Source organism: Equus caballus, chromosome 10 (assembly GCF_041296265.1).
Source record: "Equus caballus isolate H_3958 breed thoroughbred chromosome 10, TB-T2T, whole genome shotgun sequence".
Classification (NCBI taxonomy): Eukaryota; Metazoa; Chordata; class Mammalia; order Perissodactyla; family Equidae; genus Equus; species Equus caballus.
In genome coordinates, this window is record NC_091693.1 from 41,158,474 (window position 1) to 41,184,860 (window position 26,387).

Genomic DNA, 26,387 nt, shown 5'->3' on the forward strand with positions numbered 1-26,387 from the left:
TCTGGAATATTTACATTTGGACTAAACTGGAGGAAAGTGCATTGTAATTAGTAGTGGGTAAGCTTGCTAGGACTCAACCTTGCTTCAGCCAGCAAACATTGCATATCCAGAGAATGTCTTTTTTCTAAGTAAATTTTAGTATTTTATGAGACAGTTATTCATTTATATGTCTTATTTGGCATGCAAAACTTTTTCCAGAAGGCTTCCAGGAGAAATGTTAGCCTGATTGCAGGGAGTTTGGAATTAATCAGGCTGGAAGGGATAGACTATTATGTCTATTATAGTTTATTATTTTGAACCTCTCTGATTTAGAACTTAGGATCATTTAAATCTGACGGGGCTCTTGTTTTCCTTGGAATCATCAAGGAAGAAAATGTTTACAATGCAAATTAATATGATAAATGAGAATCTTCTGGGAGAGAAAATTAAACACGTCAGCACATTGTTTTGCTATGAGGGTCAAAGAAGTTTCACTTGAGTGAGCAACTCACACAAGGAAGGAAGTGACATGACCGTGGGGAATGAATGACAGGCAACAGGAGGTGTGCAGAGCCTGCTGCTGCCACTCCTCCGGACAGCTCAGCTCTGGAGGTGGGTGGACTGCAGAATCAACACAGTTTGGGCACAGGTCATCTACACACAGAAGGGTCACCCAGTGTAAAGTAAATAGGCGATGGCTTAGTGTGTTGCACACATAAGGATAGCACTAGGACCTCAGGACCAGCTTTCCATGATTGCATAAATACACAGTATAGATGTAATTTTTAGAATCCTTTTTGAAAGGAGGAAGCAATTTACTTGAGGGTATTTAAACCACAGAATCCATTAATTAAATAGAGTCATATATTTACTTAAAAAATGAAAACTCTAAATAAGTTCTCTGTGAAAAAGAAATGTTCCTAACTGACCTGACCTAATGGGGAGATCGCTGTTGCTCAGCAAAAGATTCTGATAACAAAATGAGGAGAACCTGTAAGATGCGTTCTTAGCACTTTAGGTGTTCTTCAGTTTAGCTTTTCATTATGAAAATGTTCAAATGTATGCAAAAATAGAGAAACTAGTATAATGACTCTCCATGTATCTATCACTGAGTGAAAACAATTATCAATATTTTGGTGGTATGACTTTGATTAGAATTACTACTTCTATTAGGGTGTGTCTGTCTCTTTCACCTTATAACCTGGAATATCAAGGACAGTCATGACACATATATGAATGAATGAATTAAAGAACAAACTTCAAATTAAAAGAAAATAAAAGGGTTTAGTCCAGAAAGTCTTAACAAGAAAAAAGGGCTAAGGCAGCTGCTAGAAGAATATTGCACTCTAACTGGTAGACCAATTTGATGTAAGAACTGGTAAAATGAAAGTGTGAAATAGATCAAATCACAATCCAGCCATACATCCACCAAAAAATAGGTAGACTGATCCCCTTTCCAGGGCCCAGAATGAAAGAAGAAAAGAAATGTCAACATGTATCAACTTTCCAAAGAGTAAAAGAGAAGCTATTTTGGATCTGTAAAAGAAGGGCAAATCAGGAATAAGGAATGACTGGTACTATAACAGTGTATTGCAGATGCAAAAAAGGAGGCAAACAGCATGAGAGAATGAGAAGTAGATAGGGATGACTGAGACGAATGGGAGAAGACAGGTGCTCTTAAGGAAAAGAAGCAGGAAGAGCTCTGTCCGGTGAAAGGGCCCTGGGAGCAAAAACATTCCAGTAACAAGTTCACCTAGTGCCCAGGTCTTGGTCTCTAATGTCACTCCCTGAAGAAAGGAACCAGAGCTTCCAGGAGGAGCGGTTGATTCCAGAGCTGGCATGTGCCTACCATATTGGAATATACAGGTTTACTCTATTCCCCTAGTTTTAAAGACTAGTAAATTGGGACCCAGGGAAGTTATGTAATTTCTAAAAGCATACAGTTCAGAGGCAAAATCAAAATTAAAATCCACATCTCCTGATTACTAGAAAATTGCATTTGCGCTGTGCCATATTATTTATATTCTTATATTTATATATTTTATATTTATATTATATTTATTTATAAAAATAAACACATTTAAAAATGAATACTATAAACTCCATGAGAGCAGGAATTATTTTTTGTTCACTGACGTTTTCCCAGTGCCTGGAAAAGTGATGACATGTATTAGGTGCTTATGAAATATTTGTTGAATGAATGAATGCAGAGGCAAACAGTTACAAGATGTCAAAATCATCAGCTCTGTGATTATTTTAATGTAAGCTATATGAAAGCAGGTACTATATTTTGTTCACTGTCCTATCTTAAGCACCTAGAACGTGGGCTGATATCAAATATTTAAGTAACTTTTTGAAATAGTTATGAAATGGTGAATTATTTGTACCACAAAATTGACTTTGGTTGGAGGCAGCTTGATGTGGTAGGAAGAGCACTAGACCAGGATAGGTGGTCTGGGTTAGGGTCTCTGCAATTCACTGGCTTTGTAGCTTTGGATAAATTCCTTCAGCTCTCCGGGCGGTGCTAAAGTGAAAGTTTGAACCATGTTTCTGATTTCCAATTCAACTCTTATACTCTAAGATTAATCTCCCCACACCCTTGCCAAAAAAACAATATTAATAATAATTTTGCAAGACTACAGATGACAGTTTAGTAATTCACTGGTTTTCAAATGTATGACATTCTTCTGAAAACTGTCATATCAGATAGGTCATGAGGGAGCCAAGATCCGAAGTTGGGTTACAGCTGCTCTGAGCAGCAATTTTCATCATCTAGATCACAGAGGTAAAATGCTGAGAAAGAGACACGTCGATAGTGGCATAAAACAGATCTAGTAGCATAATTGTCTAGCCCTTGCAGTTAGATGTCAATTGTATCTAAACACAGAAGTTTCTTTCAATTTCAAAACATTAGAATATGGAGAGCTATGTAATGTCACTTAAGCATAGAGTAGGGGGGATAACATAAGAGGTCATCCACTGGCGTTGGCTGAACTATTTTCTCACCAGTGAAGTTTACCTAAGTCGTTAGTCCTCCTTTCCCCTAGCTGTGTAAAACCCATCCTGGCCAACGGAGTCTATTTTATCAAGGAATTCCACTGGTGCTTATTGTTTTCATGCACGGCCCACCACCACCACCACTCGGAATCTGAATTGCCTTGAATGGAAATAATATTAATGATTCATTTTATTATTTGTTGTTTGTGGCTAACTTTTCAAATTGCCATCACTTTCTAAACATGATAAAATTTAAGGTCTGAAAGGCAAGTTGGGTCAACTGTACAAATTGCCATTTTTACTGTTCTCTTCGTGATTTTTAAGATTTCTTCTATCAGGGTAAGCAAATTGGTTGGAATTTAAGTTTGACATTAAAAAAATAATCTAAGTTCTTATTTTGAAGCTTGAAATATGCAAGGTTGGATAGTGGCAATATGAAGAAAGCGAAAAACACAGGTTTTCAGAATAGGATAGGATGTTTCCTCCTCCATGGCTTTTAATAGAATGTTCTCTCTTCTCACAATGAATTTCTCTCCCACTTGTCTATCTGTAAAATCCCGTGTCTCCTTTAAAACCAGTTCAGCCATCACCACCTGTTACAGATTGTTTACAAAATTTCCCTCCTTATACCTATGACCTTGGATAGGCACCTCCCACACCGACTTGTGGCTTGGCCAAGTGACATGCTTGGCCAATGAGAAAGTAGCAAATGTGACACAAGCAAAGCCTTTAAAACTGATTAAACTTACTTTTTGAAACTTAGTTTTTCTTGCTGTTTTTGGAACTTAGCAACCATATAAAGAAGGCTAGGGTAGCCTGCTACATGCTGGGGACGTGTGATCCAAATGTCCCTGTTGCTCGAGCCACCCATCAGCTATGTGACTGAGGCCATTCATAAACAGCCCGACCCCAGTGACACGGTGGGTGAACACAGTCACTTGAATGAGTCCAGGTGAGACCACCCAGATATGTCCAGCCAAAATTGCTCATGTATGGATTGGGGAGCTAATAAATGGTTATGCTTTTAAGGGACTATGTTTCGAAGTGGCTTGCTTTAAGCAAAAATTAACTGATATAAACATGTGTGTCTATAAGCGGAGTGTTGCTGTAACAAATATTTAAAATGTGTGATGGTGGCTTTAGGACTAGGCAGCAAGTGGAAGTTGGAAAAGCTGTGGACCAAGGCTGTTAGCAAAGACTGGAGTAGCAGCAAGAAAACTGTTAGCAAAGGCTGGAAAAGTGTTAAGCAAACTACTAGTGATGGCTTGGACAACAGTAAGGAGACTGCTCCAGCAGGCTGAGGAAACGGTGACCCACGTTGTATAGTGGGGAAACAATTTTTAAAACTGTCACTTTGGAAGATAGAGAATACACCTACTACACTTAGGGAACCGACTAAAGAGATTTCCACGCAGTGCCAACTGGTTTCTGCTAGTGTATCTTAGAAAGTTCTGTGAGGGAGAGATGAGCAGAAGAAGGAACTGTTCAGTTTGTAAACAGAATTTAGAAGATGATGACCTTTATGATGGCAGGAGAAACTTTAAGAATATAAAACTGCACTACATTTTATTCAATTTTTAGTTTTTTAAATTCAATATTACTTTGTACTTTCCTTGAGTTTGCAAATTCTGTGTCTTTTACTAATTCTGCCATGATGTTTTATCGGAAAATGCTAATCTCTGAGACTGGAGATGAGATAACCAAAACTAAGAAATTTGCCCAATTACACAGCAAGTAGTAAAGGCAGGATTAGATCTTGAGCTCTCTGGATTCAAAATTAGTACTCTTTCCTTCTTCCCTGTTTCCCAAATTCTTTCAACAAGGAGAGCCTTTCAATTTACGAGTTTTTTAACTTAAAATAAAATGTATACTATATTTTCGTTTTATAAAAATTCTCAAAAAACACCCGAGTTTCACAGAACTGAATCATTTTAATCTTCAAGATGGGTGATAGAATGATACATTATGTATGAAGGGCTGGAACGTGTTTCCGCTCCTGTGGTTGTAACAGAGGAAAGGACGGGGCCCCGCGCTTGGTTCTGGTGAAGGTGGCCTCTCTTTGGTATCTGACCCGTGATGCTCTCCTGGCACGGCTCCTGCTGCTTCTGGCTTAGCGTCTTCCTCTTTTTCTGGATAAGTGTTTTCTTTTTCTATTTGGAAAGTTCCCATTTAGATTAATGAAATGGAATTTTCCCTGGCAGGAGAACAAGGAAGAAATGGATTTCAACAACAGAAGGATATAATATTAAACCTACTTAGGAAGAGAGGAATACATTGGTTCAGATAATTGCTCTTTTTTGTTCTTCACTCTCCACAAAGGAAAGAGAACTTTATTTTTGGAGCGGTTTATAAGTTATTTTCCCTGGAATCAGAGAACACAGATGATAAATTTCTTTAAATCCTTTATTCTCTGAATTTCCTCATAATCTTCATTCTCTTGGGATTTCGAAAGGAGAAAATTCTCCATCTCTCTAAGACATAAGTAAAACACTAATTAGGCCTCCTGCAATGACCTTTATGTGTGGCAGAAGAAACTTTAAGAATATAAAACTGCACTGAATTTTATTCAATTTTTAGATTTTTTAAAATTCAACTTTAGTTTGCACTTTCCTTAAGTTTGTAAATTGTCTCTACTTCTACCATGATTTGATTAAAAAATCAATGCTTATTACATGTAGTTGTTTTCTCACTTATCAAATATCTTAAATATTGTGGAAGAAAGAGAATGAGAGCTCACCTTCATAGTTTACCATTTTATTTGGTATTGTTATAATACACCATTTCTCAATAGAGGCATTATTTATTAGCATTTGGGGCAGGAAGATAATTCTTCGTGTGAGATCATTTTGAGCATTGCATTAGAGTATCATCCCTGGTCCCAACACACTAAATGCCTGTGGGACCCCAGAGTCATTGTGATAAGCAAAAATGCCTGCATACATTTACAGTTACCCTTGGGACGTAAAGTATTGTCCCTAATTGAGTGAGTTGCTTTGGTATAGTGCAAATTTGAAAAAATTCAGAACTCTCTCCTTCTCCCCTCTATTTCTCTTGATGATTTATGGGAGTCTCTAGGGGGCGTCTCATTTATGCTCACGAAATGGTCCTCTCCTCTCCTACAGGGCAGCAGCTAATTCCTTCTTCCCGCTTCCACTTTCTGCAGTGATGTCCAGCTCATCACTGCTGGAGCATTTTCCTGCTACAGCTCTTTCTAGATGTACACCGGTATGACTTGCTTCTCAGAACTTGCTTGTTCCCTCCACATTCCTGTATTAAGTGAGATGAGTGGTAAGCCGTGGTTAGTTTTGGGGTGAGGAGGATGGAAGGCAGAGGAGTAATGGAGCTGAGAGCTCTCTCTTTTCATCCAAGAACCTGTGTTCAACACTCTCCCTCTTTAGAATGAGTTACTTCCCAAGAGTATCTCCATGCCTACCAGATTCTGGATTTTGAGAGCAGAGACTTCTGAGGAATGATACTGGCTTACTGCTGATGTTGAATATTTGAGGCTTGGAATTATATTGGATTCATACATTCAACCTGCTGAACTGAGCAGCAGCCTCTGCTAGACCTCTAGGTACACTCAAAAGTGCCCCATCCAAACACAGCCCTGTTGAAATTCTCAGGTTGAGAGACACCATATAGCTGCAGCTTTTAAACACTTCATTGACATCTTGATTATGTTCTCATCTCATGCTTCCAATTGCTTATATGTTTCTATTGTCCCAAACTCAATATACCCAGAGCAACAGTATTGTCTTTCCTGTCAAACCAGCTGGAAAGTCTTTCCAACTTCTTAAAATTTGTGGAGGAGGGAGAGGAATCAGTAGTATATTCACACTTCCTGAATCCCAGGTGAGAAAATTTGAGATAACCTTTGACTCTTCCCTTTCTTATTTCTCATTAGATACTGATTATTATATGTTAATAATTCTTTCTTGTGACCTAATATGTCACTAATTTCATTGATTCCTTTATAAATATTTTCTTAATTTGCCAAATTACATTTGAATTTCTCTTCAATTCATTCTTTGCCCTATCTAATCTATCAAACGAATTTTCCATTGGACCATCATACATATCTTCTGTACCTATTTGGTCAAATATTCTTTGAAGTTATCATTTTACAAATATTTATTGGATTTCTACTATGTACCAGAGCTTGCTCTTCCCTTCCTTCTTATTTTTTAAAGATTTACTTATTTAATATGAAATTTATACTGATTACCTCAACCCACAGCTTCTCCCCTTTCTCTGAACTCTTATTCCACAGTAGATCATAGTTAGAACTACAAAGTTTGGAATTTTATTGATAATCGTTTCCACAATAAATTATATATCCTTGGAAGACCTAAATCATATTTTACTCAAATTATATATTTTCTACAGTATCTAGAACAGGGCTGGGTACATTCTAATTTCTTATGAATAAATACTTGTTCACTGATTTTACTGAAAGCTTAGTTTCTCCCAAAATAGACCTGATTTGAAAATGTGATAGCTGGGACAGAATATATAGAATCTCCATTCATTGATCTTGGCTGGTTGCCTATAGGCTGTCATGTTTCATGTTTGGAAATGAAATCTTGCTAATTAAATTTTTTAGGATTGATGTTACTTAATTAACTCATTCCTTAAATCTCTCAGCACTACTTTAAAGTGATTTAACACTTATTTGGGGAGATTCAGTCTATGTTATAGAAAAATCATGATTAAAAAAAGTAAACCTGCAGAAAAAGTTTATTAAATTGTTTTGGTGGAATTTGATAAGCCAATAATAAAACTTATACAAAAGAGCAAAAGAACAAGAATGGCCAAAGAGAAAAAAGAATAACCAATACACTATTGAAGAAAAACTGTGCGTATGGGGATGGTGAGAATTTGCCCACTAGATTTCCAGATTGTTCAAAGTATCACTAATGTGTTACTGGTGCAGAGAGAGATAAATACACCAATGAAACAAAAATAGGAATGTCAGAGACAGACCCTCAGATCTACGAAAGAAGTCACAGCCGCCATTTTGGAGTCGTGCAGAAGGAATGGACAACTTAATAAATAATGCCGGGACAAGTTGTTTTCTATATGGATCCACATCATAAGGAAAAAATAGATTCCTGATGAATTAAATACATATAAATTTCTAAACTTTCTAAAGAAAATGTAGGAGATTATCTTTGCAATTTTGTGTTACAAAAAGGATTTCTTAAGACAAAAAAGGTACAGAATCCATAAAGTAAAAGAGATAAATACAAGTCTACTAAAATAAGAACTTCTGTTCATTGAAAGACACCATTTTAAAAATGTGAAAAGACAAGACATAAGCCAGGGAAGTATATTTCCAACACATATTAGTTAGAACAAAGTATCAGTTATACATATATATATATATATATATATATATATATATATAAACTCCAGTAAAAAAAAAACAAACTGATAGAAAAATGGGCAAAAAACCTGGATACCCGTTTCATGGAACAGGAAAAACCCAATGACCATTAAACACATAAAAAGATGTCCAACTTCATTCATAATCAGGAAATGGATGAAATACCATTTTATGCCCAAAATACTGGCAAAAATTTTAAAGCCTGACAGACGATCGTGCTTGTGAGGATGAGGAACTCCTGTACAACGCTAAGAGGGTAAATGTGCTCAAACCCCCTTGAGCACAATTTGACATTCTCTAGTAAAGTTGAAGATGCACCAACTTAATACCCAGCAATTCCAACTGTAGATAAATACCCTAGACTACGGAAACTCTCACATCTGTGCAACAGGACACAGCTACTACAATATGCATTGCAGCACTGCTTTTAATAGTAAAAACCTGGAACAAACCCAAAGGACCATTGACAGGAGACTGGATAAGTAAGTGTTTGATACATATGATGGAATACTCGATATACAGCACTGAAAGCAGATGGACTGGTTTCACGCATCCCCATGAATGGAACATGATGCTGATGAAGAAGAAAGTGACAGAAGGATACATAGACTGCAGTTCCATTTACATCAGATTCAACACACACAAACCCAACAAACACATTATTTAAGGATACATAAGTTTTTTTAAAACTACAAAGAAAAATAAAGAAACAATAACCCATAATTCAAGGTAATAGTTACCTAGGAAGCAAGGAGTGGAGTAAGTTGAGAGGGTGGTGATACCAGGTGGGGTGCACAGGAGGGGACTTCAAAAATTTGTTACAGTTTTCATTCTTAAGCTGAGTGGTGGGTACAAGCATGTTTATTTTATTTTTCTTATTTATAATGAACATCTGTATATTATATATTCTGTACATGTATGCAATAATTAAAAATGATTTTTTTGTTACCATACGTAATAGGTGTTTAGCTAGATAACTGGGCTTCTGGTTTGTATCCTGATTCTAAAGTGGGTCTGTCTGCTTAAATTGTCTGAATGTGTACCTACACTGGTCACTTGAAGCACAGCTTCTGCTTTGTACACATGACGCCAATGACTGTTTGTAAAGAGAATTCACTCTTTACGGCTCTGTCTTCCTTCGGAGAGACTTTATATCCAAACCGTACAAGTAAGACCATTAGTGGGCACGTCCAGAAAGTCAGGGTAACTTTGCTGAAACTGGGGGCAGGGGTTATTTATATTAGCTCTATATATGAATAATTGGGGAAATGTCCACTTTGCTCTGTGCTGAGTGGTAATGGTCTACATGTCTGCGATTTGAAAATCACGTTTTCAGGGGCTGGCCCGGTAGCATAGTGGTTAAATTCACATGCTCTGCTTGGGCAGCCCAGGGTTTATGGGTTACCCCGGCCACGGACCTACACACAGCTCATTGAGTCATGCTGTGGTGTGTCCTACATAAGAAACAGAGGAAGATTGGCACACATGTTAGGTCAAGGCCAATCTTCCTCACCAAAAAAAAAAAAGAAAAAAAACACATTTCAAAAATAATCCCATCCGCCTCCTTTTTTACAACTCTCCCCACACTAAGTATCTGTAGGAACATATGGTAGTTCCCAGAAAAAGCCAAGTGAATATCGGAAACATTAATATGTGTGCTGCTATCATCACAAAAATAAAGAAAACTGGGAATCCAGCAATCTCCTAACACAACCACTGCTGCCTGCCAGTTCTTACATCAAATAAAAATTACCGTTTAGGGAAGGATGGTTCCTCGGCGACTAAGCAAACAGATGGCAGGTGTGAATTCAAACACTTGGGTGCTCGCTGAAATCAGCCTGCGTTCCTCACTGCCGGAGAGGGAGAGAAGCAAAAACAAACCGCCCAGTGGAGTAGGAGTCAAATGTTGGAAGCTCAACGAATAGCAAGAAATAGAAAAGATGGAGGAGACAGGCAAGGTTTTAAGCGTCGTAGCTTCTAAACCAAATTCGTGAGGGCTGCCCTTCGGTCCTTCCCTGCCTCCATCTGCCCGAAGCCTCTCCCACCTTTCCTAGCGGGCCTCGCCGATGATGCCCCAGGAGCTTATAGTTTCTCCACCTTCCCGCCCCGCCTGGGCTGGGACCACCTGTTACAAGGGCCAGCCGGCTGCGTTCCTGGAGGGCCACGTTCCAAGACCAGAGACAAGATGTTAACCACATCGTCGCCTGGCCCGCAGCCCGCGGGGGTTCAGGGCCTTGGCGTTCTGTTCCTGGAGGTGACCAAATCTAGTTTTTGTGCTAGCTGCATACTTGGAACAAAACACTTAGTCCACCACTCTCTCTTATTTGCACAACCGTTTTCCATGTTGCCCTGGTGAGAGAGATTAGCTTTAATGAATATGAATGTCATTATAAAAAAGGGCCCTAGGTGGAGCCTCAGCACCGGTGGCGACAAACGGAAGAGCAAACTGAAAATAAATCAAAGTCCTTCAAAAATTCCATTAGGAATGGTAGCATTTTACAGAAAAACCTGTTGTTCTTCTTCTAGCATAGGAAACAACTGAATACAGAAATATATATTTCGTTTAAGAATAACTCTCCAGAGAGCACGGTCCATTACAAGGAATGAAAGCCCCTCGAGGCTGCTGCTCTGTCTCTAACGGGGTTTCTACGACGCAGCGTGTGGGGGAGGAGCGTCCCTAACCTGGCAGCGGCTCCGCCGAGCAGCTCTCCCTGCGTCTCACAGCGACACCAGCACTAACCCGTTTATCTCTACAGTAAAAGATCTCACACTATAAGAGAAAGAATCAGAATTATTTTTAAAACGACTTGCCTTTATTAGATTACAAACGGAAACTGTGAGATGTCAAAATGACCTTTTTCCATTTTTTAAGAATCTTTGTCACCATTGCCAAAGAATCAAGACAGACTTATTAGATTTTAAAGCTTTATTTTATTGTAAGGCATTTACATAGCACATAAACAGAAAAACCTATTTGTATTTGTTGTCATGTGTAAAAATTATTGATGCAAAAGTGAGATTTGGAAGATTTTGATGATTCTGCACAAAAATGTCAAATAAGTGGTGGAAAGTGGAAAAAGCGAGGACACTTGCCTCTAATGCAGGAATTCCTAACCCAGGGAGGGGGTTCTTGGACAGAATCCTTTGGATCTGTGGTTAGAATTCTGGACATCCATACTGATTCTCTCTTTATTTAAAATCTTGATATTTTGTTCATCATGGTTTTTTGGCCTTAATTTTGACTTTTTAAGATATTGCATTAAAATATCTTGATAACTGAGTACTTTAGTGCTCTTTAAATTTTGTGACTGAGTATGATTGCTTCATTCACCTTCCCTCAGTCCTGGTCCTGATCTGTAGATTAGTATTATTTTCACAAACTTCGAATTGAAACTTAGCATTTTCTTTAACTATGAACTTAGGCAAACAGAGCACAATAGTATAAGCATTATCTGTGACTTTGAGGCGAGGAGAAATTATAGATGTTTTCATGTGACGTTATAGTTGTTGCAAATATCACCAAATATCGTTTATGGTCATCTCTATTTTCAAATTTTGATAGTTATTATAGCTGGAGTATTTCTTGTTATTCAATGCCTTAATAAAGAAGCACACATTAATATATCACAAATTTATTTACTTTAACAATTTGTAACTATATTTCAATATAGTTTTAAAAATAATCTTATGCACTTTATTTTATTCATTTAAATGCACTATTCTGAAAAAGTACCCAAAACGTCACCAGAGTGTCAAGGGTCCATTGAAGTATATGACCTTGTATGGGATAGCTATCCAGGCAGACGATCTTGCGGTCAAGCTACCTCTGAGCAGGGAACGCTCATGAATTCAGGCAACCCATATGTCATATGTATGTACATTCATACTCGCTTAAAATACATATTTATGTAAATAAATAAGAAATTTTTGAAATCAATTCACGGCTGAAATAAATAAAATCCGTTTCCCTGCATAGCCATACCCTAAATGATATAAGAACTCTTAGAGAGTTGGATGAAAATTCAAGTTCCCGGGTCCTACTTGAACTCAAATCTCTTGGGATCTTGGCACTAGGAATCAAACTTTTATGTGAGTTCCTTCAGATTTTGATTCAGGGGGCTGTTGTCCTAAATGTGCCTCAAACTCCAGCTCTTAAAGATTACTGGAAGGGGTTGTTAAAACCGGTTCTCAGTGAGACTTCCAAATCATTTAGAAAAAAATATTTACAAACTTTTTGTGTTTAGTCTGCCTTTATCTCTCCTCCTCCCCTCCCCCCTTCCCTTTCTCTCTCCCTTCCTTCCTTCCTCTCAGAGAAACTAACTTTTTTTATCAAAAATTTCAGATAATTTACAGGGAAAATTTTATAACAAAATCTGTATATATACACATATAAAGAAATTAAACATTGCAAATAAAATCTAAATTCTGTCATCAGTCTTCCTAATCACCTTAAAGATGCAAATTTCTCACCTTTAAGAAGAAATTAATGATCAGAATTTGGTGTTTATCATTCACATATATATGTTTAAAATTATACTACATATTATGCATCATTAAATAAGATGTTATATTGAATGCTTCTAAATTTATATAGTTAGTTACATACTACGTGTGCCTTCTGCAATTTGCTATTTTCTAAATATTATGTTTGTGATATTTATCCATAATGATACAAATAACCTATTCTTTTTTTTGTGAACTTTTTATTTTGAAATAACTTTAGACACAGCAAAGTTGCAGGGCACAGAGAGGTCCCATGCTCCATTCTCCCAACTTCCCCCAGTGTCAGTATCCCACACAACAATGGCAATTTTGTCCAAACCAAAGAAATTAGCATTGGTACATTAAAAAAAGTAAACTACAGACTTTATTTGGATATCACCAGTTTTTCCACCAATATCCTTTCTTCTGTTCCAGAATCTAATCTGGGATACCACGTTGCATTTAGTATTCATTCCTTTTCTTTTCTACTGTATGATAATACTGAAATTTATTTCTCCATTCTTATGTTGACAGACGTTTTGTTGGTTTCCAGTTTTTCATTAATATATCTGATGATATCTTTGTGAACAGGTATGATGTCCTTGTGCACACATATGTAACACGTATGTGGCACAACAACATTCACTCTCACAAAGAAATGAAAGTTCTCACTGCTCCAAATTCTTTCCGACTTTTAGAATCATCAGACTACATTTTTACCAATTTTATGGGCATGAAATAGCATCCATTTTTATTTTAATTTACATTTCCTTTATTACTAGTGAGATTGAGCATTTTTCCTGTTGGTTCTGTTTTGTGACATGTTCATTCATCTCCATTGCTATTCGGTTTTTTGTATTGATTTGTCGATTTTTTTAAATTAATTTTTATTGAATTAATGATAGGTTACAATCTTGTGAAATTTCAGTTGTACATTGTTGTTTTTCAGTCGTGTTGTAGGTGCACCCCTTCACCCTTTGTGCCCACCCCTCAGCCCTGCTTTCCCCTTGTAGCCGCTAATCTGTTCTCTTTGTCCACAAGCTTAAATGCCTCATATGAGTGAAGTCATACAGAGATTGTCCTTCTCTAACTGGCTTATTTCACTTAACATAATTCCCTCAAGGTCCATCCATGTTGTTGTGAATGGGACGATTTTATTCTCTTTTATGGCTGAGTAGTATTCCATTGTATATTTACACCACATCTTCTTTATCCAATCATCTGTTGATGGGCACTTAGGTTGCTTCCATGTCTTGGCTGTTGTAAATAATGCTGCAATGAACATTGGGGTGTATAGGACTTTTGGAATTGCTGACTTCAAGCTCTTTGGATAGATACCCAGTAGTGGGATAGCTGGGTCGTATGGTAGTTCTATTTTTAATTTTTTGAGGTATCTCCATACTGTTTTCCATAGTGGCTGCACCAGTTTGCATTCCCACCAGGAGTGTATGAGGGTTCCTTTTTCTCCACAACCTCTCCAACATTTGTTACTATTAGTTTGAGATATTTTTGTCATTCTTATGGGTCTAAGGTGATATCTTAGTGTAGGTTTGATTTGCATTTCCCTGATGATCAGCGATGATGAACATCTTTTCATGTGCCTATTGGCCATCTGTATATCTTATTTGGAGAAATGTCTGTTCATATCTCCACCCCATTTTTTGATCGGGTTGTTTGATTTTTTGTTGTTGAGTTGTGTGAGTTCTTTATATATTATGGATATTAAGCCTTTGTCAGATATATGACTTGCAAATATTTTTTCCCAGTTAGTTGGTTGTTTTTTTGTTTCAATCCTGTTTTCCTTTGCCTTGAAGAAGCTCTTTAGTTTGATGAAGTCCCATTTATTTATTCTTTCTATTGTTTCCCTTCTCTAAGAAGATATGGTGTCCAAAAAGATCCTTTTAATACTGATGTCAAAGAGTGTACTGCCTACATTTTCTTCTAGAAGCCTTATGGTTTCAGGTCTCAGCTTTAGGTCTTTAATCCATTTTGAGTTTATTTTGGTGAATGGTGAAAAAGAATGGTTGATTTTCATTCTTTTACATGTGGCTGTCCAGTTTTCCCAGCACCATTTGTTGAAAAGACTTTCTTTTCTCCACTGTATGCCCTCAGCTCCTTTGTCAAAGATAAGCTGTCCATAGATGTGTGGTTTTTATTTCTGGGCTTTCAATTCTGTTCCATTGATCTGTGCACCTGTTTTTTGTACCAGTACCATGCTGTTTTGATTACTGTAGCTTTGTAGTATGTTTTGAAGTCAGGGATTGTGATGCCTCCCGTTTTGTTCTTTTATCTCAGGATTGCTTTAGCAATTCGGGGTCTTTTGTTGCCCCATATGAATTTTAGGATTCTTTGTTCTAATTCTGTAAAGAATGTCATTGGGGTTCTGATTGGGATAGCGTTGAATCTGTAGATTGGTTTAGGTAGAATGTACATTTTAACTATGTTTATTCTTCCAATCCATGTACATGGAATGTCTTGCCATCTCTTTATGTCGTCATCCAATTCTCTCAGAAAGGCCTTGTAATTTTCATTGTATAGGTCCTTCACTTCCTTAGTTAAATTCACCCCAAGGTATTTTATTCTTTTTGTAGTGATTGTGAATGGTATTGTGTTCTTGAGTTCTTTTTCTGTTAGTTCGTTATTAGAATATAGAAATGCTACTGATTTATGCAAATTTATTTTATACCCTGCAACTTTGCTGTAGTTGTTGATTACTTCTACAAGTTTTCCAATGGATTCTTTGGGGTTTTCTATATATAAGATCATGTTGTCTGCAGTGTTTCACTTCTTCCCTCCCTATTTGGATTCCTTTTATTCCTTTTTCTTGCCTGATTGCTCTGGCCAGGACCTCCTGTACTATGTTAAATAAGAGTGGTGATAGAGAGCATCCTTGTCTCATTCCTGTTTTCAGGGAGATGGTGCTCAGTTTTTGCTCATTGAGTATGATGTTGGCTGTGGGTTTGTCATATATGGCCTTTATTATGTTGAGGTGGTTGTCTTCTATGCCCATTTTGTTCAGAGCTTTTTATCATAAATGGCTGTTGGATCTTGTCAAATGCTTTCTCTGCATCTATTGAGATGATCACGTGGTTTTTATTCCTCAATTTGTTGATGTGGTGTATCATGTTAATTGATTTGCGGATGTTGAACTATCCCTGTGTCCCTGGTATGAATCCCACTTGATCATGATGTATGATCCTTTTGATGAATTGCTGAATTCTGGTTGCCAAAATTTTGTTGAGAATTTTTGCATCTATGTTCATCAGTGATATTGGCCTGTAGTTCTCTTTTTTCGTGGTGTCCTTGTCTGGCTTTGGTATCAGCATGATGTTGGCCTCGTAGAATGTGTTAGGAAGTGTTCCATCCTCCCTAATTTTTTGGAATAGCTTGAAAAGGACAGGTATTAAATCCTCTCTGAAAGTTTGGTAGAATTCCCCAGGAAAGCCATCTGGTCCTGGGGTTTTATTCTTTGGGATATTTTTGATTGCTGTTTCAATCTCTTTCCTTGTGATTGTTCTGTTCAAATTGTCTGCTTCTTCTTGAGTGAGCTTTGGGAGATTGTAGGAGTCCAAGAATTTATCCATTTCCTCTAGGTTGTCCATTTTGTTGGCATATAGTTTTTCGTAGTATTCTCTAATAATCCATTGTACTTTTGTGGAGTCTGTTGTTATTTCTCCTCTTTCATTTCTGATTTTGTTTATCTGAGCTTTCTCCCTTTTTTTCTTTGTAAGTCTGGCTAGGGGTTTGTCAATTTTATTTATCTTCTCAAAGAACCAGCTCTTTGTTTCATTGATCCTTTCTACTGCCTTTTTTGTTTCAATAGCATTTATTTCTGCTCTGATTTTTATTATTTCTCTCCTTCTGCTGACTTTGGGCTTTGTTTGTTCTTCTTTCTCTAACTCAGTTAGCTGTAGTTTAAGATTGCTTATTTGGGATTTTTCTTGTTTGTTAAGCTGTATTGCGATGAATTTTCCTCTTAATACAGCTTTTGCCGTATTCCATATGAGTTGGTATGGCATGTTATCATTTTCATTTGTCTCCAGGTACTTTTTGATTTCTTCTTTAATTTCTTCAATGATCCATTGCTTGTTCAGTAGCATATTGTTTAGTCTCCATATCCTTGTGGCTTTCTCAGCTTTTTTCTTGTAATTAATTTCTAGCCTTATAGCATTATGATCAGAGAAGATGCTTGTTATCATTTCAATTTTTTCAAATTTGTAGAGGCTTGCCTTGTTTCCCAACATATGGTCTATCCTTGAGAATGTTCCATGCACACTTGAGAAGAATGTGTATTCTGCTGTTTTTGGATGAAGTGTTCTATATGTGTCTATTAAGTCCAATTGTTTTAGTTTTTCGTTTAGCTCCACTATTTCCTTGTTGATTTTCTGTCTGGGTGATCCGTCCATTGATGTGAGTGGGGTGTTGAGGTCCCCTACTGTTATTGTGTTGTTTTTAACATCTTCCTTTAGGTCTGTTAATAGTTGCTTTATGAATCTTGGTGCTCCTGTGTTGGGTGCACAGATATTTGTAACCATTATTTCTTCTTGATGAAGTGTCCCTTTGATCATTATATATTGTCCCTCTGTGTCTCTCTTTACCTGCCTTATTTTGAAATCCGTTTTGTCAGATATAAGTATTGCAACACCCACTTTCTTTTGCTTGCTATTATCTTGAAGTATTGTCTTCTACCCCTTCACTCTGAGCCTGTGTTTGTCCTTGGGGCTGAGGTTTGTTTCCTGGAGGCAACAAATTGTTGGATCTTGTTCTTTAATCCATTTTGCCACTGTGTCTTTTTAGTGGAGAGTTCAATCCATTTACATTGAGGGTGATTACTGATGCATGAGGGCTTAATGCTGTTATTCTGTCGCTCGTTATCTGGTTTTCCTGTGTTACCTTTGTTTCTCATCCTGTGTGTTTTAGCCTACCCATTGACTTCTGCAATTTCTTATGCTGGGTTTCTTAGATTTTTCCTTATTTATATTTTGTGGCTCTGTTCTGTTTTTTAGTTTAGTGGCTACCCTGAAGTTTGTATTTAGAATCTCGTGTATAATATAGTCCATTCTCTGGTGGTCTCTTACTTCCTTGGCCTAGACTGATTTAGTCCCTTTCCTCTTCCCCTCCTAAATTATTATTTTCATCTCTTATTACAACTTGTGTTATGAGTTTGTAGTTAGAGTGATAAGATCGTCTTTGCCTTGGTGGTTTCCTTACCATTATCCTAATGCTATAGTTAAATATTTGCTATCCTATTCTGGTTCTATCTATTTGTCTCCCTACTCTGTGATTTGTGACCCCTTTCTCTCTTTTTTTCTTTTTTCAGGTATGAGAGCCTTCTTGTGGATTTCTTGTAGTGGAGGACTTTTGGTTACAAATTCCTTTAACTTTTGTTTCTCTGGAAAAGATTTAATTTCTCCCTCATATCTGAAGGATATTTTTGCTGGGTAGAATATTCTTGGCTGAATATTTTTATCTTTTAAAGTTTTGAATATGTCACTCTATTCTCTCCTAGCTTGTAAGGTTTCTATAGAGAAATCCACTGAAAGTCTGGTAGGAGTTCCTTTGTAGGTTATTTTCTTCTGTCTTGTTGCCTTGAGTATTCTTTCTTTGTCATTCATTTTTGCCATTTTTACTACTATATGCCTTGCAGTAGGTCTTTTTACATTGACAAACCTAGGAGACCTGAAATCTTCCTCCACACACATTTTTCCCTCAGTCCCTAGACTTGGGAAGTTCTCTTCTTTAATTTCATTAAGCACACTTTCTGCTCCATTTTGCTTTTCCATGCCCTCAGGAATTCCTATGATTCTTAAATTGGTTCTCCTCATTGAATCCACTATTTCTCTGATATTTTCCTCATTCTTTTTAATCCTTAGTTCTCTTTCTTCTTCTGTATGGAGCCATTCAGCCTGTTTATCTTCGATTATGCTAATTTGCTCCTCTATGGTGTCTACATGGGCATTCAGGAAAGCCATATTCTGTTTTATCTGGTCCATTGTATTTTTCATCTCTAGTATTTCTGATTGCTTCTTCTTTATAGTTTCAATCTCTTTCGTGAAGTAACTCCAGAACTCGTTGACTTGCTTCTCTATATTTCCCTTTACCTCATTGAGTTTTTTGATGATAGCTACTCTGAACTCATTTTCACTTAGTTTACCTATTTCCAAGTCCTCAGGACTTAATTCTGTGTTTTTATTGTTTTCCTTCTGGTCTGGAGCTTTTAGAAATTGCTGGATGGTAGAGGAGCGCTTTTTGCACATGATGGTAGTATTCAGTTGCAGTTACAGCCTGTCACCACTAGATGGGTGGTGGAGAGCCATGCGTTCTGAGCCCTCCACCTTCGCTCTGATGGCCGGTGCGCAGCGTGGGTTGGGGGAGGAGGGACACTTTCTCTCATGTGCTGATCTGGATTCTGATCAGCTCTTGCACTCCGGTCTCCCGGGGCCCTGGCTTGATGGATCCCCATATGCAGAAGCTTTCCCCTGTCAGCAGATTTCCACTGCACTGGTGGTGGCAGTCCTGGACGATCCCTGGTGTGCGGCCCCTCCCCCACATCTCCCCTCACCCGCGGCAGCGATCCCAGTCTCTAGGGGAGGGAGCGAAGTTCTCTCTTACCCCATTCCATTTCCTCCGAGGCCAGCCGCAGCCTCTCCGTCCTCCATCATCTTGCTGCTGTAGGTCTCTGACAGTCTCTGTATTAGGGTTATTGGTTGAAATTCAGTTTTTCCGGTTCTTTGGTTGTAGTTTGCAGGGGAGAGAGTCCAGGGTCAGCTCACCCCACCATTTTGCTGACGTCACCTCCTGATTCGTAGATGTTTATACACACACACACTCACTCTACCCTGAATCTTGGTTGACAGAATGCATTGAGAGATCTTATCTTCTCTCACTTCTTTAAAGTGTCTTCAGATGCACAGAAGTTTTAAATGTTAATGTACTCTAATTGATTCACAGTCTGTTCCTTAAAGTTTTTAATTTCTTTTTCTTAATAATACAATCTTTCCTGACCCCAAAAGCATAAAAATATTCTTCTGTATTTTATTCTAAAAGTTTGAAAATTTTACTTCATACATTTTGGTCTTTACTTGACTTGACGTAGATTTTGTGTACAACATGAGTTGGAATCCAGTTTCATTTTCCCCCTGTATGATATCCATTATCCCAACAGCATTGATTGAATGGCTTTCCCTTCCCCACTGACCAGCAATGCCACTGAGATTATATATCAAGTTACAATATGTGCTTGGCTCTGCTTCTGGACTCTGTTCTTTCCATGGTTCTCTTTTTTCCTATTCCTTTGCTAATGCTACACTATCTTATTTACCATATCTTCGTAAGTTTTACTGTCTGTAGAGGCCCCATTTTGTAATTTTTCTTCAAGAGTGACTTGGCTGTTCTTTGCCCTTAGCTCTTCCATTTCACTAGAATTCTAGTGAATCCTTCATTTTAGGATCAGCTTGTTAAAGTCCATAAAACAAAACAAAACAAAACTGGGTGGAATTGGGAATTGTGCCAAATTTGGAACAAAATTGATGTCTTTATGTTCTGAGCCTTTGCATCCACACATATGGTATATTGATAGATCTGTTTTAAGGTGTATCAATAAAGATTTATAATTTTCTTTAAAGAATGAGAGTGAAACAAAGGCATAATTTGGGCAATTGTAAACTGGAGAGTTAGCACCAACAGTCCCTCACTATAAGAAATTCTAAAGGATATACTCCAGACAGAAAAAAAGTGATCCAAAATGCGTTGTATGAGAGGTAAGAAGGAATGGTGAGCAAAGATATTAGTATAAATATGGGTAGATAATAACAATAATGTCTTATTTGTGAAAGGTGAACAGGATAAAGCTAAAATACTGAACAATAATAGCATATGCGTTGACAAGTGGCTGATAACAGTTAAATCATTCCAATATTCTTATGTTATTAGGGAGCAGGATAAAGATGTTGATTATTTTAGACTTTAAGTATGTGGATTAAATGGCAAGGGTAATCACTAAAAAATTAGATATTGAGTGTATAACATTTCAATAAAAGAAGAGGAAGGAAAATAGAATAAGAAAAAGGAAAGGGGGCTGGCCCCATGGCCAAGTGGTTAAGTTCATGTGCTCTGCTTCAGCAGCCCATGGTTTCACCAGTTCAGATCATGGGCGCGGACATGGCACCACTCATCAGGCCACGCTGAGGCGGCATCCTACATGCCACAACCAGAGGGACCCACAACTAGCATGTACAACTATGTACTGGGGGGATTTTGGGAGAAAAAGCAGGAAAAAAAAAAAAGATTGGCAACAGTTGTTAGCTCAGGTGCGAATCTTTAAAAGAGAAAAGAAAAAAAGAAAAAGAAAAAGGAAGAAAAAAAGAAGAAACAAAAGACAAAAACAGAAAAATAGCATGAAATAAGATAGTAAAAATAAATCAAATATATGAATAGTTAAAGAAAACTATTTTTAAAATTCTCACATATCTAGTTAGAAAAAAAATTGTTAGACTGGATTTTTTAAAAAATAATGTAGCTATTTTTTTTGTTTTTAAAAGTTACATCTAGAACACAAGGACATATGAAAGTTGAAAGTCAAATTGGAAAAAGATATACCAGGAAAATGCTAACCAAATAAAAATGATCTAGCTATAGCAATAGCAGAGAAAATATGCTTTAAGAGAAAAATCATTACTAGAGGTAGTAAGATTCATTACATAAAGGTAAAAGTTTCAATTTACCAGGATGATATGACTATTCTAAACTTATAAACACAGAAAGCAAGCAAAACAATCAATGAGGACATGTAAAATTTGAATAACAAAATTTTCAAGCCTGAACTAATGAACATGAGGAGAATATTGCGATTGTTGGTTGCGGTGTTCTCCATATGGTCATTGGCTCAAGGTTTTACAGTCTTTTCAAACACATGAGGAATATTTATGAAAATAGACTAATCTTAATGAGTTTCAAATGCTTGGTATCATACAACCACACTCTCTGATGCAATTATTAGATATCAATTAGAAAAACACCTCTAAACAAACAATGCTCAACTAAATATTTTAATGGAAATCAGAAACTATTTAGACTTGAATAATAAGGAAAATATTATCAAAATTGTGAGATGCAGCAAAAGTCTTTCTTAGAGGGAAATTTATAGCCTTAAATGCTTACAAATAGAAAAGCAGAAAAGCTCAAAATTAACAAGCTAGGAATCAAACTTAAGAAGTTTAGAAAAGAAATAGCAGAATAAACTAAAAATGTAGAAACAAGAAAACAATTATAAGAGAAGATATGAATGGAGAGGATTCTGGGAAGATGGTGTAGGAGGACTCTGAACTCACCTACCCCCGCCAGACACAACGAATCTACAACTACCTGTGGAACAATCACCTCTGAGAGATCTGAAAGTGGACAAAAAGAACTTTCACAATAAAGGACAAACTGACAGGGAAGAGGCAGAAATACACCTCTGTTGAGGAAAAAAACACATCCTAGCCTTCATGGCCAGGAGGAGTGGGGGATCTGAGCAGGAGGCCTATGCCACAATAGGCACCCCACCCTTTGAATTTAGCACGACTGGGATGAGTTCCCATAGTACCTGGCTTTGCTGGCTTTTAAAACCAACAGGGAATACCTCTAGAAAATCTATTGAATTTCAGAGAAAGAAAAGCCTGCTTTTAAAAGGTGCACACACTGATTCACTCGTTCTGGAAACCAACATAAAATTACCAGAAACAAAGGTGCTTAGTCCTTTGGTAAAAGAGATTCACCTAAGCTCTGAGCCCATCTCAGAGGGGCAGGAGGTGGGTGGGCCCACATCCCCAGGGACTGAGACACTGGTGGCAGCCATTATTGTGATCCAGTACAAGTGTGCTGACACAGATGCTGTCAGACACCATTGGATTTCTTCCGCTGGCCTGTTATTACAGGTGTTTGCCCTGCCCACAAGAGCACCAATTTAATTTAGCTCAGCCTGGGCAGGCAGCCCTCCCAAGGGACCGTTCCCACCCACCAGCAAGCCCACGGGGAACTTGTGGGCCTATGTAGGTGGGGTGTGTGGGACCTCTGCAGTGGGGCAAGTGGGTTTGCCTTGGCAGGCCATGTGTGCAGGGTGGGCCTGTGATGGCAAAGTGTTGGGCCTGTGGGCAGTGAGGCATGTCAGCTGCAGCAGACTTGTGCCACTGGCCCTCTCAAACAACCACACAGGGGATCTGCCCCACCTTGCAATACCTGAAACAATTGTGTGCTGCCATGCCTGGGGCTGGCCCCATCCATCTGCACTCCTAAGAGAACTGACCACAGCCTTGTGCTTCAGGGAGCCTCACCAAATGCCTGCAGCAGTTGTGAGCTCCTGAACCTGGCAGCCAGCTACACTGGGGGCCTGACTCACTTCACAGCAAAACAGCAGCAGTTGTGTGCTGCCAGCCATGCAGGGGCTTGACCCACCAGATAAAGTGACTAAAGCGACCATAGCAGCTACACAAGACGGAGCCTTACAACCAGCTGGCTTGGGGGCCTGCCTCGACTACCTGTGCACCCACAGCATGAGCTACCCCATCACAATAGAAGGGCACATGTGGCCCACACAGCGGATATTCCTGGGACATTTGGAACAGGTAACAAGAGGGAAGCACATTTCTGGGCCTGATAAGGTATCTCTTATGTAAGACCACATTTCCAAGATCAGGAGACATAGCTGATCTGCCTAATATAAGCACAGAGAAGTAGGCAAAATGAGGAGACAAAGGAATATATTCCAAATAAGGGAACAGAACAAACCCTCAGAAAAAGCACTAAATGAAACAGAGATAAACAATCTACCTGACAAAGAGTACAAACTAATAGTCATAAAGATGCTCATTGGTCTTGGGAGAAGAACAGTTGAACACAGTGAGAATAAATAATGGGAAAATATAAAAAAGAACCAATCAAAATAGAAGAATACAATAATGGAAAATAAAAATTCACTACAGGGAATCAACAGCAGAGCAGATGACACAGAAGAATGGATCAGCAAGCTGGATGAAAGAGTAGAGGAAATCAGCCAAGCTGAACAGGAAAAAGAATTAAAAAGAATAAGGAAAGTCTGAGGGACCTATGGGACAACATCAAGCACTCTAACATTGACATTATAGCTGTCCCAGAAGGAGAAGAGAGGCAAAGGGGCAGAGAATCTATTTGAAGAAATAATAGCTGAAAAATTCCCTAACCTGGGGAAGGAAACAGACATTCAGGTACAGGAATAACAGAGAACACCAAACAAGATGACCCCAAAGAGGCCCACACCAAGCCACATTATAATTAAAATGTCAAGAATTAAAGATAAAGAGAGAATCGTAAAAGCTGCAAGAAAGGCAACAAATTATATATAAAGAAAACCCCATAAGGCTATCATCTGACTTCTCAGCAGAAATCTTACAGGCTGGAAGGGAGTGGCACAATATATTCAAAGTACTGAAAGGAAAAAAACCTACAGCCAAAAATACTCTGCCTGGCAAGGTTATCATTCAGAATGGAAGGAGAGACAGACAGTTTTCCAGAGAAGCAAAAACTACAGAAGATTATCATCAGTAAACCAGCTTTACAAGAAATGTTAAAGGGACTTATTTAAGTAGAAAAGAAAAGACCACAAAAAGGAACAGGAAAATTAGCAAAGAAAAAATGTCACTGGAAAAGGTACATATATAGTAAAGGTAGCAGATCAACCACCTATAAAGCTAATATGAAGGTTAAAAGATAAAAGTACTAAAAATTTCTATCTCCATGATAAGAGGTTAAGGGATACACACACACACACACAAAGAGGTTAAATATTATATCAAAAACATGAAATGTGGGTGGAGGGGAGTAAAAGTGTAGGGCTTTTAGAAAGAGGTCAAACTTAACAGACCATCAACTTAATATAGATTGGTATCTACATAGGTTATTATATATGAACCTCACGGAAATCACAAATCAGAAACCTATAATAAATACACAAAAAATAAAGAGAAAGGAACCCAAACATAATACTAAAGAAAGCCATCAAATCACAAGGGAAGAGAGCAAGAGAAGAAAGGAACAGAGAAGAACTACTAAAATACCCAGGAAAAAAGTAACAAAATGGCAATATGTACATACTTACCAATAGCTACTTTAAATGTCAACAGACTAAATGCTCCAATCAAAAGAAATGGGGTGGCTGAATGGATAAAAATACAATACCCATATATGCCGCATACAAAAGACATACTTCAGACTTAAAAACACTCACAAAGTGAAAGTGAAGGGTTGGAAAAAGATACTCCATACAAATGGAAGTGAAAAGAAAGCTGAGGTAGCAATACTTACATGAGACATAATAGACTTTAAAACAAAAACTGTAACAAGAGCACTATATAATGATAAAAGGAACAATCCAACAAGAGAGCACAACACTTGTAAATATCTATTCACCCAACATAGAAGCACCTAAATATGTAAGTGATTATTAACAGACATAAAAGGAGAAATTAACAATAGCACAACAATAGTAATGGATGTTAACACTCCACTTACATCAATGGATATGTCATCCAAACAAAAGTTTAATAAGGAAACATTGGCTTTAAATGACATATTAGACCAGGTGGGTTTAACAGATACATACAGAACATTCCATCCACAACCCACAGAATACACATTCTTTTTGAATGCATATGGAACATTCCCCAGGACAGATCACATATGAGGCCACAAAACAAGTCTCAATAAATTTAAGAAGGTTGAAATAATACTAAGCATCTTTTCTGACCACAGTGATATGAAACTAGAAAGCAACTGCAAGAAAAAAGCTGGAGAAGTCACAAATATGTGGAGATTAAACAAAATGCTACTGAACAACTATTGGGTTAATGAAGAAATCAAGGTAGAAATCAAAAAATACCTGGAGACAAATGAAAATGAAAGTATGACATACCAAAATTTATGAGACACGCAAAAGCCTTACTACTAGGGAAGTTTATAGCAATAAAGTCCTACCTGAAGAAACAGAAAGATTTCAAATAAATGATCTAACAGCACACCTAAAGTAACAGAGCATAAATGAATGAAATAAAAACTGAAAAAAAAATAGAAAAAGTCAATGAAATGAAGAGCTGGTTCTTTGAGAAGACAAACAAAATTGACAAATCTTCAGCTAGACTCACCAAGAAAAAAAAAAGAGAGAAGACAAATAAATAAACTCAAAAATGAAAGAGGAGAAATTACAACAGACACCACAGAAATACAAGGAACCGTAAGAGAATAGTACAAAAAGCTGTGCCAACAAATCGGATAACCTAGAAGAAATGGATAAATTCTTAGAATCATACAACCTTTGAAAACTGAATCAAGAAGAAAGAGAGAATCTGAAAAGACCAATCACTAGTAAGGAGATAAAAACAGTAATCAAAAACCTCCCAAAAAACAAAAGTCCAGGGACACACAGCTTTCCCAGTGAATTCTACCAAAGAAAGAAGCCTGAATATCTATCCTTCTCAAAGTTTTACCAAAAAATTTATATAACATTATAAACCAATGTTACCTCAATAAAATA

At 37.5% G+C, this 26,387-nt stretch overlaps 1 long non-coding RNA gene across 1 annotated transcript in view; it reads right to left on the reverse strand.

Annotated features, from left to right (window-relative positions):
* Positions 1 to 4,887: 4,887 nt before the first annotated feature.
* LOC111775297 (uncharacterized) overlaps positions 4,888 to 26,387 on the reverse strand; it is a 37,329-nt gene continuing 15,829 nt past the window's right edge. The window contains exon 3 of the long non-coding RNA XR_002810832.2: positions 4,888 to 5,170. This is a non-coding gene — a long non-coding RNA (uncharacterized lncRNA). The remainder of the gene's footprint in view (positions 5,171 to 26,387) is intronic.